The sequence below is a fragment of the Arachis hypogaea genome, chromosome 11 (assembly GCF_003086295.3).
Source record: "Arachis hypogaea cultivar Tifrunner chromosome 11, arahy.Tifrunner.gnm2.J5K5, whole genome shotgun sequence".
NCBI classification, from domain to species: domain Eukaryota; kingdom Viridiplantae; phylum Streptophyta; class Magnoliopsida; order Fabales; family Fabaceae; genus Arachis; species Arachis hypogaea.
The window spans coordinates 106,551,565-106,567,308 of NC_092046.1; the positions used below are offsets into that span (position 1 = coordinate 106,551,565).

The 15,744-nt window shown below is 39.2% G+C and overlaps 1 non-coding gene across 1 annotated transcript; it reads right to left on the reverse strand.

Annotated features, from left to right (window-relative positions):
- Nucleotides 1–15,118: 15,118 nt before the first annotated feature.
- LOC112726071 (small nucleolar RNA R71) lies at nucleotides 15,119–15,225 on the reverse strand. Its single transcript, XR_003165140.1, has one exon. It is a non-coding gene; the product is annotated as a small nucleolar RNA R71 (small nucleolar RNA).
- Between the last annotated feature and the right edge of the window lie 519 nt (nucleotides 15,226–15,744).

Sequence of the window (15,744 nt, forward strand, 5' to 3'; positions counted from 1 at the left end):
GTATGCACTTTATCTCTTTGTTAGACACCTCCGCTTGGCCATTGGTCTGGGGATGGTAAGCTGTTGCTACCTTGTGAACAATCCCATGCTTCTTCAGTAGTCTTGCTAATCTCCTGTTACAAAAGTGAGTGCCTTGACCACTAACGATTGCTCGTGGTGATCTAAAGCGACAGATAATATGACTTCTAACAAAGGAGACAACAACGTTAGCATCATCAGTACGGGTAGGAATTGCTTCTACCTATTTAGAAACATAATCTACAGCTAATAGTATATATAAGAAACCACTAGAGTTTGGGAATGGACCCATGAAGTTAATGCCCCAAACATCAAAAATTTCACAGAATAGCATAAGCTGTTGGGGCATCTCATCCCTCTTGGATATATTTCCAAACCTTTGGCATGGGAAACAAGATTTACAGAAGGTGGTATCCTCTTTAAAAAGAGTGAGCCACCAGAATCCACAGTCTAAAATTTTTCTAGCTGTTCTTTGAGGGCCAAAATGTCCACCACTCTCAAAAGAGTGGCAGGCCTCTAAAATTGACTGGAATTCTGATTGAGGCACACACCTTCTAATTACCTGGTCAGCACCATACCTCCATAAATATGGGTCATCCCATATATAATACTTGGATTCGCTTTTCAGCTTGTCCCTTTGATGCTTAGAAAAATTAGGAGGGAAGGTATGACTAACTAGATAATTAGCAACAGGTGCATACCAAGGAACTACTTCAGATATTGCGTGCAAGATATCAAATGGAAAAGCATTATTGATAGGAGTGGAGTCATTCTTAATGTGCTCAAGGCGACTCAAGTGGTCTGCCACTAAATTCTGGGAACCACTCCTATCCTTAATTTCTAAATCAAATTCTTACAGCAACAATATCCAACATATTAACCTTGGTTTGGACTCTTTTTTAGCTAATAATTATTTTAGAGCTGCATGGTCTAAGTATACTACCACCTTAGTACCAAGTAAATAGGCTCGGAATTTATCCAGAGCAAAAACAATAGCCAGAAGCTCTTTTTCAGTGGTAGTATAATTAGACTGCGCAGCGTCTAAGGTCTTAGAAGCATAAGTAATTACGAAAGGATCCTTACCTTCGCGCTGAGCTAGCGCCGCTCCTACTGCATGGTTGGAGGCATCACACATAATCTCAAAAGGCTGGCTCCAGTCTGGACCTCTCACAATCAGAGCTTGAGTCAAAACGATCTTCAGTTTATCAAACGCAGTCATGCAGTCCTCACTCAGCTTGAACTAAACATATTTCTGCAGCAGTCTGGATAAAGGCAATGCTACCTTACTGAAGTCTTTGATAAATCTTCGGTAGAAACCTGCATAACCAAGGAACGAATGGACTTCCCTCATGGAGGAGGGGTAAGGTAAACTAGAAATCACATCTACCTTTGCTGGATCTACAGAAATACCAGTATTAGAAACGACATGTCCTAGAACAATACCTTGTTTTACCATAAAATCACATTTTTCAAAATTTAAAACAAGGTTTGAACTAACACACCTATTTAATACCCTAGCTAAACTATCCAAGCAAAGGCTAAATGAATCACCATACACACTAAAGTCATCCATGAAAATTTCCATACAGTTCTCAATAAGATCTGAGAAAATACTCATCATGCATCTTTGGAAAGTAGCCGGTGCATTACATAAGCCAAAAGGCATTCTCTTGTATGCATACGTTTCAAAGGGACATGTGAAAGTAGTCTTCTTCTGATCCTCAGGAGCTATATGGATTTGAAAATATCCTATGTAACCATCTAAAAAGCAGTAGTGTGATTTACCTAACATACGATCAAGCATCTGATCAATAAATAGCAGGGGGTAGTGATCCTTGCGAGTAGCCTGGTTGAGATGCCTGTAATCAATGCAAACCCTTCAGGAGTTCTGCACTCTAGTTGTCAGGAGCTCTTCATGCTCATTCTTCAATGTTGTGACTCCAGACTTCTTGGGCACCACTTTTACTGGGCTGACCCATTCACTGTCTGAGATGGGGTAGATGATATTAGCTTCAAGCAATCTGGTCACTTCCTTTTTGACAACTTCTAAGACGGTGGGGTTTAGCCGCCTTTGAGGTTGATGAACAGGCCTTGCTCCCTCTTCTAAAAATATTTTGTGCTTACAAACTTGGGGCCTGATACCTACTATGTCTGCCAAACTCCACCCAATTGCCTTCTTGTGTCTTCTCAGCACACTAAGCAGCTGCTCTTCTGATGATCCTCAAGGTAAGCATACTTGAGGTGGGGTGGAAGGGGCTTTAACTCCATTTTCTATTCATGGTTAGGTACTTGATCATCTGGAGCTAGTGATGATGGCAATGTGTGTTCATCTTGTTCAGGGGGCTTCCCCACACTTGCACCTTGCCCCCATGTGCCTCTCTTCTACTTCTTCTTGGTGAACTGCAGCTACAGTTTCATCAATGATGGCAATGTGTGTTCATCTTGTTCAGGGGGCTTCCCCACACTTGCACCTTGCCCCCATGTGCCTCTCTTCTACTTCTTCTTGGTGAACTGCAGCTACAGTTTCATCAATGATGTCGCACTGGAAGATGGAATGATCTTCCAGAGGATGCTTCATAGCTTCATCCAAGTTGAAGCTCACTGCTCTGCCATCTATCTCAAAGGAATAAGTTCCTGAGAATGCATCCAACTTGAACTTTGAAGTTTTCAGAAATGGTCTTCAAAGTAGGATGGATGATGGTCTTCCTGAGTTATTAGGGGGAATTTCCAAAATATAGAAGTCAATAGGAAATGTGAGCCCCTTAATGCTCACGAGCACGTCCTCAGCAATTCCAACCACAGAGATAATGCTTTTATCTGCCAAAACAAAATGTGCTGCTGACCTTTTTAAGGGATAGAGCCTCAAAGCATCATATAAAGACCATGGCATTATGCTAACACACGCGCCTAAATCATGCATGCAGTCAGAAAATTTTACACCTTCTATAGTAATAGTAACCATGCATGGACTTGGATCACTATATTTTTCTGGTATATCACCCATTAAAGCAGATATGGAGCTACTAGAGGAATAGTTTCTAAATCCTATAATTTATCTTTATTCATGCATAAATCTTTTAGAAACTTCGCATATTTAGGTACCTAGCGAATGAGAATGTGTGTTGAGTCTCTGCTTGTCCCCTGGCTCTAGTCTGTGTTTCTGGGCCGAAAACTGGGTCAAAACTCAGCCCAAAATCACCCCCAGCATTTTCTGCTATTTCTGTAGGTAGCGCATGTCACGCGTACGCGTCAGTCACGCATACGCGTCAGGCACGCGCACGCGTCGCCGTGCAAAACTCCAATTCACGCGCACGCGTGAGCCATGCGTGCAAGTCGCTTCTCGCTGGTTATCTCCTTTATTTCTTGTGCTCCTTCCATTTTTGCAAGCTTCCTTTCCATCCTCTAGGCCATTGCTACCCTATAAAGCCTGAAAACACTTAACGCACAGATCACGGCATCGAATGGTATAAAGGGGATTAAAATATACAATTTAAAGGCTTAGGAAGCAAGTTTTCAATCATATAATAAAATTGGAAAGGAATTGTAAAATCATGCAAAATGTATGAATAAGTGTGCAAAGACTTGATAAAACCACTCAATTGAGCTAAAGATAAACCATAAAATAGTGGTTTATCAATCACCCCACACTTAACCATTAGCATGTCCTCATGCTAAGTTCAAGTAGATATAAAGAATGAATAGGGGAAAGTAAGACTCATGAGATGCAACCTATGAATGCAACGATATGCTAAGATGTTTTCGTCTACTTGGTTAAAAGTAAATAAGCTATTCAATACAAAAATAAATCAAATTCCACGAATTCGAACCAAACAATAAAATACAAGTAAACTTGTAAGAAGATAGCTCATGAAAGTAGGGAACATAAAGCATTGAACCCTCACTGGTAGTGTATATGTACTCTAATCTCTCAAGTGTCTAGAGTTAATTACTCTACTCTTCTCTAGTCATGCTTTCTAGACTTTGTTCTTCATCTAACCAATCAACAAAAATTTAGTATACCAATGCAAACATCATGAGGTCTTTTCAAGGTTGTGATGGGGCTAAGGTAAGGTGAGGATATATGTATAGCTAAGTGAGCTATAATATGAATCTTTGACTAACCTAAGTTCTCACCTAAACACACACACACTCTATATAACTCTAAATTCATGCCTAGCTACCCATAATTCCCACTTTTGTATCACATACTCATGCATCAACTTTTCTTTAGTTTCACCCCATATGCATTGATCTTTTATTAAACTTAACATTGGGGTAATTTTGTCCCTTATTTATCTATTTACTTAATTATTTGAATATTTTTGGTTTGGGGTTTTTTTAAGGTAAAAGTAACATAATATATCGATGCACATGGTATTTTTAATTTTTCTGGTCTCACATGAGTAGGCACCCAAATTCCCAATATTTTGTCAATAGAACCTTGTACACTTTCATCAACCCAAGTTCCCACAATTCCCCACACTTAATTGATACACAATCTCTAACTTAAGCTAACCAAAGATTCAGTTGAGGTAATTAATTATTTTTCTGCTTAAGGCTAGTGATGTGGTAAAATATAGAACAAATGGGATTAAAAGGCTCAAGGTAGCTAACAAAGGTGATTGAAAGGGTAGTCTATTTGAGATAAGAGAGCTAATAACAAATGATGGCATCAATCATATGTATGCATGCAAATACACTAAACAATTGACATATAGAATGGAACAAAATATAGATTGCAGTCATAGAGAAGAAAACACACAAGAATAAAATATTATGGTTAAATAATGTAACCATGTAATTAAGCTCAAATCTCACGGATTGTGTAACCATGGCCTTTGAGGTTGACGAACAGGCCTTGCTCCCTCTTCTAAAAATATTTTATGCTTACAAACTTAGGGGCTGATGCCTAGTATGTCCCCCAAACTCCACCCAATTGCCTTCTTGTGTCTTCTCAGCACACTAAGCAGCTGCTCTTCTGATGATCCTCAAGGTAAGCATACTTGAGGTGGGGTGGAAGGGGCTTTAACTCTATTTTCTATTCATGGTTAGGTACTTGATCATCTGGAGCTAGTGATGATGGCAATGTGTCTTCATCTTGTTCAGGGGGCTTCCCCACACTTGCACTTTGCCCTCATGTGCCTCTCTTCTACTTCTTCTTGGTGAACTGCAGCTACAGTTTCATTAATGATGTCGTACTGGAAGATGGAATGATCTTCCAGAGGATGCTTCATAGCTTCATCCAAGTTGAAGCTCACTGCTCTGCCATCTATCTCAAAGGAATAAGTTCCTGAGAATGCATCCAACTTGAACTTTGAAGTTTTCAGAAATGGTCTTCAAAGCAGGATGGATGATGGTCTTCCTGAGTTATTAGGGGGAATTTCCAAAATATAGAAGTCAATAGGAAATGTGAGCCCCTTAATGCTCACTAGCACGTTCTCAGCAATTCCAACCACAGATGCTTTTATCTGCCAAAACAAAACGTACTGCTGACCTTTTTAAGGGATGGAGCCTCAAAGCATCATATAAAGACCATGGCATTATGCTAACACACGCGCCTAAATCATGCATGCAGTCAGAAAATTTTACACCTTCTATAGTAATAGTAACCATGCATGGACCTGGATCACTATATTTTTCTGGTATATCACCCATTAAAGCATATATGGAGCTACTAGAGGAATAGTTTCTAAATCCTATAATTTATCTTTATTCATGCATAAATCTTTTAGAAACTTTGCATATTTAGGTACCTAGCGAATGGCATCAAAAAGAGGAATGGTTACCTCAACCTTTTTGAAAATCTCCACCATCTTTGGATCGAGCTCCATCTCCTTTCTAGATTTCCTAGCAGGGTGTGAAAAGGGGATAGGGATGGCATCCCTTGTAGCTTCAGCCTCTATTGGTGCGCTATTATCTGGTTGAGCTGCTTCTGTTTCAACCCTGTCATGTACTTCATCCTCCTCTTCAGTATCCTCCGCCTCAACAATGTCTTCAACTGGGGTGTTGTCCTTTGAGCTTGGCTCCTCATGACTCCACTCTGGTAGTGTGGTACCGGAGCTCAAAGTGATGGCATTGATTCCACCTTTAGGGTTGGGCAGAGGTTGAAAAGGTAGCGCACTGGAGCTTGAAGGTTGATTGTTGGGGGTAGAAGGTGGTTCCAGCCGAGAGATGAGAGCTTGTAAAGTGGAGGTAAGACCATTGATGCTAGAGGTAAGTGTATTCTAAAGGTCTTTCTGTCCTTGTGCAATAGAGTGAAGCGTCTCATCATTGGTAGAAGAAGGGAAATAAGTAATTTAAGGGGCCTGCTGTTAGTTGTTCTGAGGTGCTTGGGACTGCCTTTGGTGAGGTGCTCTGTAAGGCTGGTTTTGGTTTTGCTGTTGGTAAGGAGGGTTCTGCTGTCTGTTGTTATTGTTGTTCCACCTCTGATTCCCACTGTTGTCTCTGCCTCCTCAGTTGTAGTTGTCCCTCCATCCTTGGTTGGAATTATCTCTCCAGCCTTGGTTGGAGTTATCTTGCCAAGCTTGATTGTAGCTTCCACCTTGGTTATATTTGCCGCCTTGTTGATAGTATCCTTGATTTGGACGATCATAGAAACTGTGAGTAGTTGCCAAGGTGTTGTCTTCTTATTGGAGCTGCGGGCACTCATCATAATGAGTATAATAGGCACATATTCCGCACACTCTCTAAGGAACCAACTGTTGACACTGTTGTTGTGGGGGAGACTGAGGTTGTTGTGGATTCAGCTGTAGCTGCTTCAGTATGTTGGTCATCTCTCCCAGAGTTTGTGTGAGAGCAGCAGTCTCACTACTAGAGGAAACCTCCACAATAGCCTTGGGATGGTTGTTCCTGTGCCTGACATTCCGAGTAGATTCAGCTAGATCGGTGATCAGTTACCACATTTCTGTCGCCGTCTTGTACTTCTTCAGAGAACCATTACTTGCAGCATCTAGGGTAGTCTTGTCCTGAGGCTTCATGCCTTGTGTCAAGTAGCTGATCAATACCAACTGGTCAATCTTGTGGTGGGGACATAAGTCTAGGAGATTCCTAAAGCGTTCCCAATACTCATAAAGAGTCTCTAATTCACCTTGGATAATATGGGAAATCTCCTTCCTCAGTCTATCTGTAACTTCACCTAGAAAGTATTTTTCCAGGAACTCCCTCCTGAGCAGATCCCAGTTGGTGACGACTGCTTCAAGTTGGGCGTAGAACCACTCCCTTGCCTTTCCCTCAAGAGAAAACGGGAAGGCATATAGCCAAATAGTGGTTTCATCTGCACCATGATGCCTAGTAGTTGAGCAAGCTGTCTGAAAATCCCTGAGCCGCTTTATAAGCTCTTGAGCAGGTAAGCCATGAAACTTGGGTAGTAAGTTGATTAGGGCAGTCTTCAGTTCAAAATCAGCAGCCAGATTTGGGTGACGCACTTGATACGGATGCAGGGTAAAGTCCGGAGCTTCTGCTTCCTAGAGAGTAATTCTTCTAGGCTCCGCCATATTACCTGCACGTAAATCCACAGTATCAGTATAAAAGGAGCTTGTTTCTTCCTCAGATGGCGCTTCAGATTCGCCCTCAGATGAGATTGGTGAATTGGTAAGAACCACTTCACTACCCTTAGAGGCTAACCGATGCCGAGATTGCCTAATTCGTGAAATAGTTCTTTCAAATTCAGAATCAAACGCGGCTAAGCTCGAGTCAGGTATTGAACGCGTCATTCAATGAAAGAAACATACAGCTCATGGTAATAAAATAAAATAAAAATATGCGAATATGTAAAATTAAAATTATTTACACCAACTAATAATTTAGCACGCTATTGCAACTCCCCAGCAACGGCGCCAACAATTGACGTAGCAGAAATTTGCCAATTAAAAATTTATAATAAGAACAGCGTTGCAAGTACAATTCTTAGCTGACGAAAAATCCACTTATCAATTTAGAAGGGTTGTCACATAATTAGAATAAAAATATTGCGAGTAGATATCCCAGGTTGTCTCCCAACGAGTTGATAGAAGAGTGCTCTTTTATTAGTCAGGGGTTTTCTGAGAAATTTTTAGAGTTAGAGAACAAGAAATTAAATGATTGTAAATTAAATCAACGAAAATTAGCAAGAGAATTTATATAATCAAAATAAAAGCCTTGACTGGGGAAAGATTAATTGGAAGTTCTATCCTTGTTGGATTTCCCCAAGTAGAATAGCAAGAGGTTGTTGTTTTCACTTAGTTAACCCTTACTAAATAAATGAAAGTCAAGTGATTGAGCTAACTCTTATTCGCAAGTCCTAATCCTCTCCTTATGGAAGGATTAGCATTAGTAAATAGAGAGTTAGCCAACAACTTCCAATTGAACTAACACTTGAGTATTCCAACTCAAGGGTCTCCTTTTAATCAACCCCTAAGTCAAGTTAGGAGTGTACTCCATTGACATGAATACAACGTTCACAGGCATGTAAAGGGAATAAGAAGAAGACATGATAAACTAAATAAAATAATAACTGAAAAATAATTAAAGGTAAAAATAGTTCTTCGCATTAATAAATCCCAAATCCTTATCTGAACAGGGTTAATGGGCAATTAAAAAAGTAAAAGAATAAGAAAACAAATTAGAATAATGCAGCTTCAACGGAGGTAGTGACTCTTCTCAATATCCAAAGCAAAAGCATAAGAAGCATAAAAACTAAAAACTATGAATGTGAAGAAACCTAGGGAAAGTGTGATTTTTCTCTCTAAGATTCTAATCTAAAATCTAAAAACTATGCGAATGAGAATGTGTGTTGAGTCTCTGCTTGTCCCCTGTCTCTAGTCTGTATTTCTGGGCCGAAAATTGGGTCCAAACTCAGTCCAAAATCGCCCCCAGCATTTTCTGTGATTTCTGCAGGTAGCGCATGTCACGCGTACGCGTCAGTCACGTGTACGCGTTGATGCTAGGGCATTTTGGCCAGTTTCACTGACCTTTTCTTTACTGTTTTAGGGTAGTTTCATGCATTTTCTTAGTTAATAAGCAAGTTTTGGGTAGATAATCACTTACATCTTGATTCAAGCAAACATTGTGAATTTTATATGACTTTATGAGAATTATGCATGAATTGAGTGATAAAATAGATTATGCATGATCTCATGAGTTAGAACCTAGCTTTGATGCACTTTACTTGCTTGATTTCAGGACAAAGGAAGCAAGGAAGATGCCACGTTAATAGCCACGTTAGTCTAACTAACGTGACCATTAACGTGGAATGGGAGCTAACTTGCAACATTAATGAGAAAAGTGATCGCCAATAACGCCTTTGTGAGCCATCATAACCCACGTTAGTTGCCACGTTAACTACATCAACGTGGAAGCTAACGTGGAGGAAAAGTAAAGCTCCAACGTTAGTGGTAAAAGTGAATGCCATTAACGTTGGAAAAAGGGGCACACCTAGCCACGTTAAGAGTCATGTTAATTACATTAACGTGAACTCTAACGTGGAAGGAACAAAAAAGTGCCAACGTTAGTGACACTCACCTTTGTCACTAACGTTGGACCAAGCCACCATTAGCCACATTAGTTACATTAACATGGAAGCTAACGTGGAGGAAAGAAATGATGAGCCAACGTTAGTGACACTCACCTTTGTTACTAACGTTGGAGATGGCAATCACCACCACGTTAGTGGCCATGTTAATACAATTAACGTGAGAAGGGGCGTTTGGAGCATTAGTGACAAAGGTAAGTATCACTAACGCTCTCGAGGCTGAGGCATACCCACGTTAGGAGTCACGTTAGCCACACTAACGTGGACTCTAACGTAGGGAGGAAGGGCAACAAGCAAGCGTTATTGGAAAAGGTGAATGCCAATAACATTTGCGAAGGACCAGGAGGCAACGTTAGTGGTCACGTTAGTGCCACTAACTTTGAAGTTAACGTGGACCATCTTGGGTTAGGAACGTTAGTGAAAAAGGTGATCGTCACTAACGTTCTCGAACCCACATTTTCACTTAACGTTAACACCACTAACGTCCTAACTAACGTCCATGCCTAACTCACACTTTCTCTGCAAGCAAAGCTGAGCCCACTGAAGACTGCAACTGCTTCAACTAAAGATCCAAAAGCCCATATCTAAGACTTGAAGAGCCAACTAGAAGATCAGAAGAGTACTATATATAGGAGTAGTTTTGAACTAGTGAGAGAGCTTTTTGCATTTTGGAGAACTACACTCTGTATATTTTACTTTCTCTGTAACTTCTAGTTTTAGTTTTCATAATGTACGTTACACTTATGCTTTCCATTCCCAGAGCTATGAACAACTAAACCCCTTTCATTGGGTTAGGGAGCTCTGTTGTAAATTGATAGATCAATAATAGTTTTCATTATTTTTCTTCTTTCTTTTCTCTTGGTTTTACTATAAAGCTTTCAATCTTCATCCTATTGGGTAGTTATCTTGGAAAAGAAGCTATTCATACTTGGATCTCTTCGAACCTTGGAAGAGGAATGAAGAGATCATGCTAGAAATGCTTTCTCATGTTGGACCAAATTAGGGTTTGGATGGATACGGTGACATATAATCCTACCAATACTTTGATTTGGGAATACATGTGGTATAACCAGTGACCATACTTCATCTCTTCTCATGAGCAATTAGACCAAGGAATTGGCTATTGATCAAGATTTGAGAGATTGGGTTGCCAAGGAATTGGAATCCAATCACTTAAGATTGCCAAGGAGATCAATGAATGCATTGATTGAGGAAGAGATGAGAATGAACTTGATCCAGAGAATACAACATCTCATGTGCCCAATGAATCCCCCATTTCTGATCTTACGTAACAACCCTGATTTTCGAGTATGCGAGATCTTTTCCGAAGGCACGAATTTTGCCAGAAGATCAGTAAAGGGAACACCTCTTCTATATCAACAATTATCTCAATCCTCATTGTCATTATGTCATCCTTAAGTTAGAACCTCCTCTGAGGCAAGCTCGATAATGCAATTGCGAAGAACCTTGTTTTTGAACCGTATCGGTTGGCAAATTTGATTCTGATTTTCGTAAATAGTCTCTGTTTGACGAACCAGACTCGATTCATGATAGGAGAGAGATAATAGTATAATATTTTCATTATATTAGTATTAGAAAATTCTTGAATGACATTATAAGGTTACCTGGTCTGTTTTTGTTAAAAACAGAAAATCGGTTTAACCGGGTTTATGGTTTACTGGTGCAGCTTAGCACCAGCACTCTCTGATGAATTTATCAATGCTAAGGCCTCATTATACATGTTCTATTCTCATAATAAATATGTTACTAGTTTTATTTATGCTAGTAGCTCAGAAAATAATTTTTAGAGATGTTTTTACAAGTGTTCCGATACATCTAGTTTTAGTAGTTATACATCTGAGAAATTTTTATATTATTTTAACCCACCTCCAAGCCAACCAATCACAACTCGCCCTACACCCCCAAGACCTCCAAGGCTGTCTCATTTCATCATTTTGGCCGAAAATAACAAGAGAGAAAAGAGAGAAACTTTCATGAACACTTAATCTTCAAAGCTTGATTTCTTCTGAACTAAAACTCAAATCAAAACTCCGATTTCACCAAAATGATCTTCTCTTCTTCCTCTACATAACCATGTAACTTATCAAGGATGGAAATAAGGTGAGATGGCTGTCTCCTTCCCTCTTCAATTCGGTTTTCAAGGAAACATGCTTAAACAAGTGTTTTCTTGATGTTCTTCCTTAGATCTCTTGCTTAGCTTGACTTGTGGGCGAAAGATCTTTGATTTCCTGAACGTTTAAGGTGAGGATAACCTTACTAAGATGCTTCTGAAGTTCGTTTAGTTGATGTTTTAGAGTTTTAAAGTTGTTCTTGATGTGTTTTAGGAGGAAAAAGTGCTTTAAGAACACTTTAAAGAGTAACCGGATTTGGAGCAGCAAATCAAGGTAGGGATTGACGAATTTAATCTTGATTGATTGTGTTTGAGTTGTTTGATTATGATATGGTTTGGCTGTGCTTGAAATTGATTGTTTGTATGAGTAATTCTTGTTGAAATTTTGGTGAAAATTTGATGAAATTTGATAAAATTCAAGCTATGAATGTGTGTTCTTGTGGCTGCTGGAAAATGAAACCCTAGAGCTTAAATTGAGGATTAATTTGTGTTAAAATCATATAGAAAAGATGGGGTTTTAGTGGCTGGAAATTTATTTTGAATTTTGGTAAAAATCGGTTGCTGAAAAGACTGAAAAACGGGTAAAAACAGAGAAAGAATTTGAAGAATATACGAAGAACACGAAGAACACTTTAAGTGTGGTGAAGAACATTAAAGAACACCTTTTAGATCTTAGAAAGGGCAAGGAAGTAAAATTTTTGGTGTTTAAGGGGTTATATGGTAATTTCTGGAAGTTACGGTGGTAAAAGTAGAAATATTAAAAGTTACGGGTGGTAAAAAGTGAATTTTAAAGGTTAAAAGTAAAAGGTAAGTTAATTTTCAAAAATTTAGTATTAAAATAATAAATAATAATAAAATACTAAATAATAATATTTAATTAAAAATAATATTTTAATAAAAATAATAAAATAATGCGAAAAGGCAGTTTTCTGTAAAAGCTTTAGAAAGACAACTTTAAGCGCAGAATCTCATAATTACCTTCATAAAACACTTAGGGAGTGGTAAAAACATATTAGTGAGGCAAAGATAAAGGAAAGATAAAAAGTTAAAGAAGAGATAAAAACCAAAGAAAATTCTGTAAAGTTTTAATGACAGAAAAACAGACAGAAAATAAGCCATATCTAGGACTAGTTTCTAGGTAATGTCGTGCTGCAGGGTGTAAACCGACACATGAGCTCATGGCCTGCATAGGACAGACATGCATCATACTTGGTTGCGCATTTCCTCTGTTATGATTGTTGTTTGAATGTATGCTTTCTTTGTTTTCATTCTATTCTCTGTGTCTGTGTTTTGTTTTCTTGTATTCTTTTGTTTGTGTTTTGCTTTCTTAGTTTCTTTATTTATCTGTAACTTCTGTTTACTGTTTTTCTGTATTTTGCTATATGTCTGCTAAGCGACACAGAATTAATGAAATTAACTAATAACCCCGGCCCTACTAAGAACTCCCCAATTCTTACCCCTTCTCTCTCCCTTCCCCCTTCAGATGGAAGTAAGAGTACCTTACAGTAGCTCGTTGATGATGGTTCTGCAAAGAGGATTCTGCTCTAGATAGTCTTCTGAGTCTAGGGTGAATATCGTTCCCTGTTTATATGTATATACTATGAGACCAGCCAATGTCTACACCCCGTTTGTTCTTGAACTTTAACTTAAATCCTGTGTACGAGACTCCTGTTGTGTGGCTACTTCATGAGGTACCAGAGAGACGTCCAGTGGAAAAGTCTGATCGTGCAGAGGAGTAGCAGATGATGTTCTACCTTTTGATGATGATCCACCTGACTTGAGTTTTGATGACTTAGAACGTATTTTCCCTCGCTTTAGAAGTTTAGAGGGACTAAGTGAGTATAGAGTCTAGGCTAGCCTAGGTGCCAACTTAGGGACCTCTTGAACAGGTCAGGACCTGGGATGTTGTATGTATGTATATGTATATAGTTATTATCTAGCTATATCTAGGGGTGTTCTAACTAAAAGTCTATACTTAAATAAAAATTGGATCACTGAATGTTGTTGACTGCTTGTGATGTATTTATGTGTGGTTGTTTATAACTGTTTTATCTGTTATCAGTTGTGAATTGATTATAAATTATTCCGTCTATTAATCCAAATGTTTTCAAAAAAAATACACCTCGCAAATTAACTACGCTTTTAACAACGAATCAGGCTCATATGATAAATAATAGATAATAATTAGGAAGAAAAATTGGTAGCGCTCAGTTTCCGATATGATCTAGACATATTAAAAATTGGGTCGTTGTATCTTACCCATTCTCTTTACTTTCTACCATTTACTTTTATGTTCATCTTCCCCATTCCCCATTTAAGATTCAGCAATTTACTTTCCGTCATTTACATTCAGTTTTTTATTTCCAGCATTTACATTTTCTATCATTTACTTTCCCGCCATTTAATTTCCTGCAATTCTCAAATCAAATTCTGCTTAGCTCAACTAGAACATTCCTCCAATTAAAGTTGCTTGACCAATCAATCCCTATGGGATTCGACCTCACTCTATTGTGAGTTTTTACTTGACAACAATTCGGTATACTTGCCGAGGGAAATCTGTTGAGAGACAAGTTTCCGTGCATCAAGTTTATGGCGCCGTTGCCGGGGATTGATTTTGTATCAACAATGATTAAATTGGTGAATAACTAGATTGAGCATTTTTCTTTTGTTTTATTTAATTTCTGTTTGATTGATTCACTTTCAGTTTCAGTTATTTTCTTCCCATTACCCCTACCCGTTTGTGGTGTTCTCTTGTTTGTTACAATTTAGTTCACTAACCCACTAACTGTTTGATAAATTGTATCACTCACACTAACAGCATTTTTTAACAAGAATACTCTCTATCTCCCTTTTGCTTTGGCCTTGTTGGTTGTATGACAGGTAGAAGAAGTGGGGCTTCAACTTCTTTTGATTCTGAACCTGAGAGGATCTTCCTTAGATTAAGGAGGGAAGCAAGAGGAAAGAGAGTTGTTGGTGCTGAGGAAGAGGAAGAGTACTTTGAACCAGACATGGATGAGAATATGGAGAACCATCATGAAGAAGAGGATGACAACCATGGCAGAGAAGGTCCAGCAAATCATGCTGGGCAAGAGAGAAGAGTTCTGGGCTCTTACATCAATCCAAACCCAGGAAACTGTGGAAGTAGCATCCAAAACCCAACCATACATGCTAATAACTTTGAACTAAAGCCACAGCTCATCACCCTTGTTCAGAACAACTGTTCATTTGGAGGAAGTGTTCAAGAAGACCCCAATCAACATCTCACCACATTCCTGAGGATATGTGATACTGTGAAGTCTAATGGTGTTCATCCTGACACCTATAGACTACTTCTGTTTCCCTTCTCACTCAAGGACAAAGCATCTAAATGGCTGGAATCCTTCCTGAATGAGAGTTTAACAACCTGGGAAGATGTGGTGAACAAATTCTTGGTGAGATTCTATCCTCCTCAAAGAATCAACAGGTTGAGAGATGAGGTACAAACCTTCAGGCAACAAGATGGTGAAACTCTCTATGAAGCATGGGAGAGGTTTAAGGACTTGACAAGAAGGTGCCCGCCAGATATGTTCAATGAATGGGTGTAGTTACACATTTTCTATGAAGGCCTTTCTTATGAATCAAAGAAGGCAGTAGACCACTCATCTGGGGGATCTCTGAACAAGAAGAAGACCATTGAAGAAGCCATAGATGTCATTGAGACTGTAGCTGAGAATGACTACTTTTATGCTTCTGAAAGAGGCAACACTAGAGGAGTGATGGAGCTAAACAACGTGGATGCACTGATGGCCCAAAACAAGATGATCACCAAGCAGCTGGCTGACCTTACCAAGAAGATAGAGAGGAACCAAGTGGCAGCAATCACCACCTCATCAGCAACCCAAGAAGGAGTGAATGCAGAAGCAGAGGGTGATCAGGAACAAGCCAACTACATTGAAAACTCACCTAGGCAGACCCATGATCCATACTCCAAAACTTATAATCCCGGTTGGAGAAACCACCCAAACTTTAGGTGGGAAAATCAACAAGATCAAGGCCAAGATCAGAGACGTCACAACCCCAACAACAATGCGGCTCACCAACATTCCAC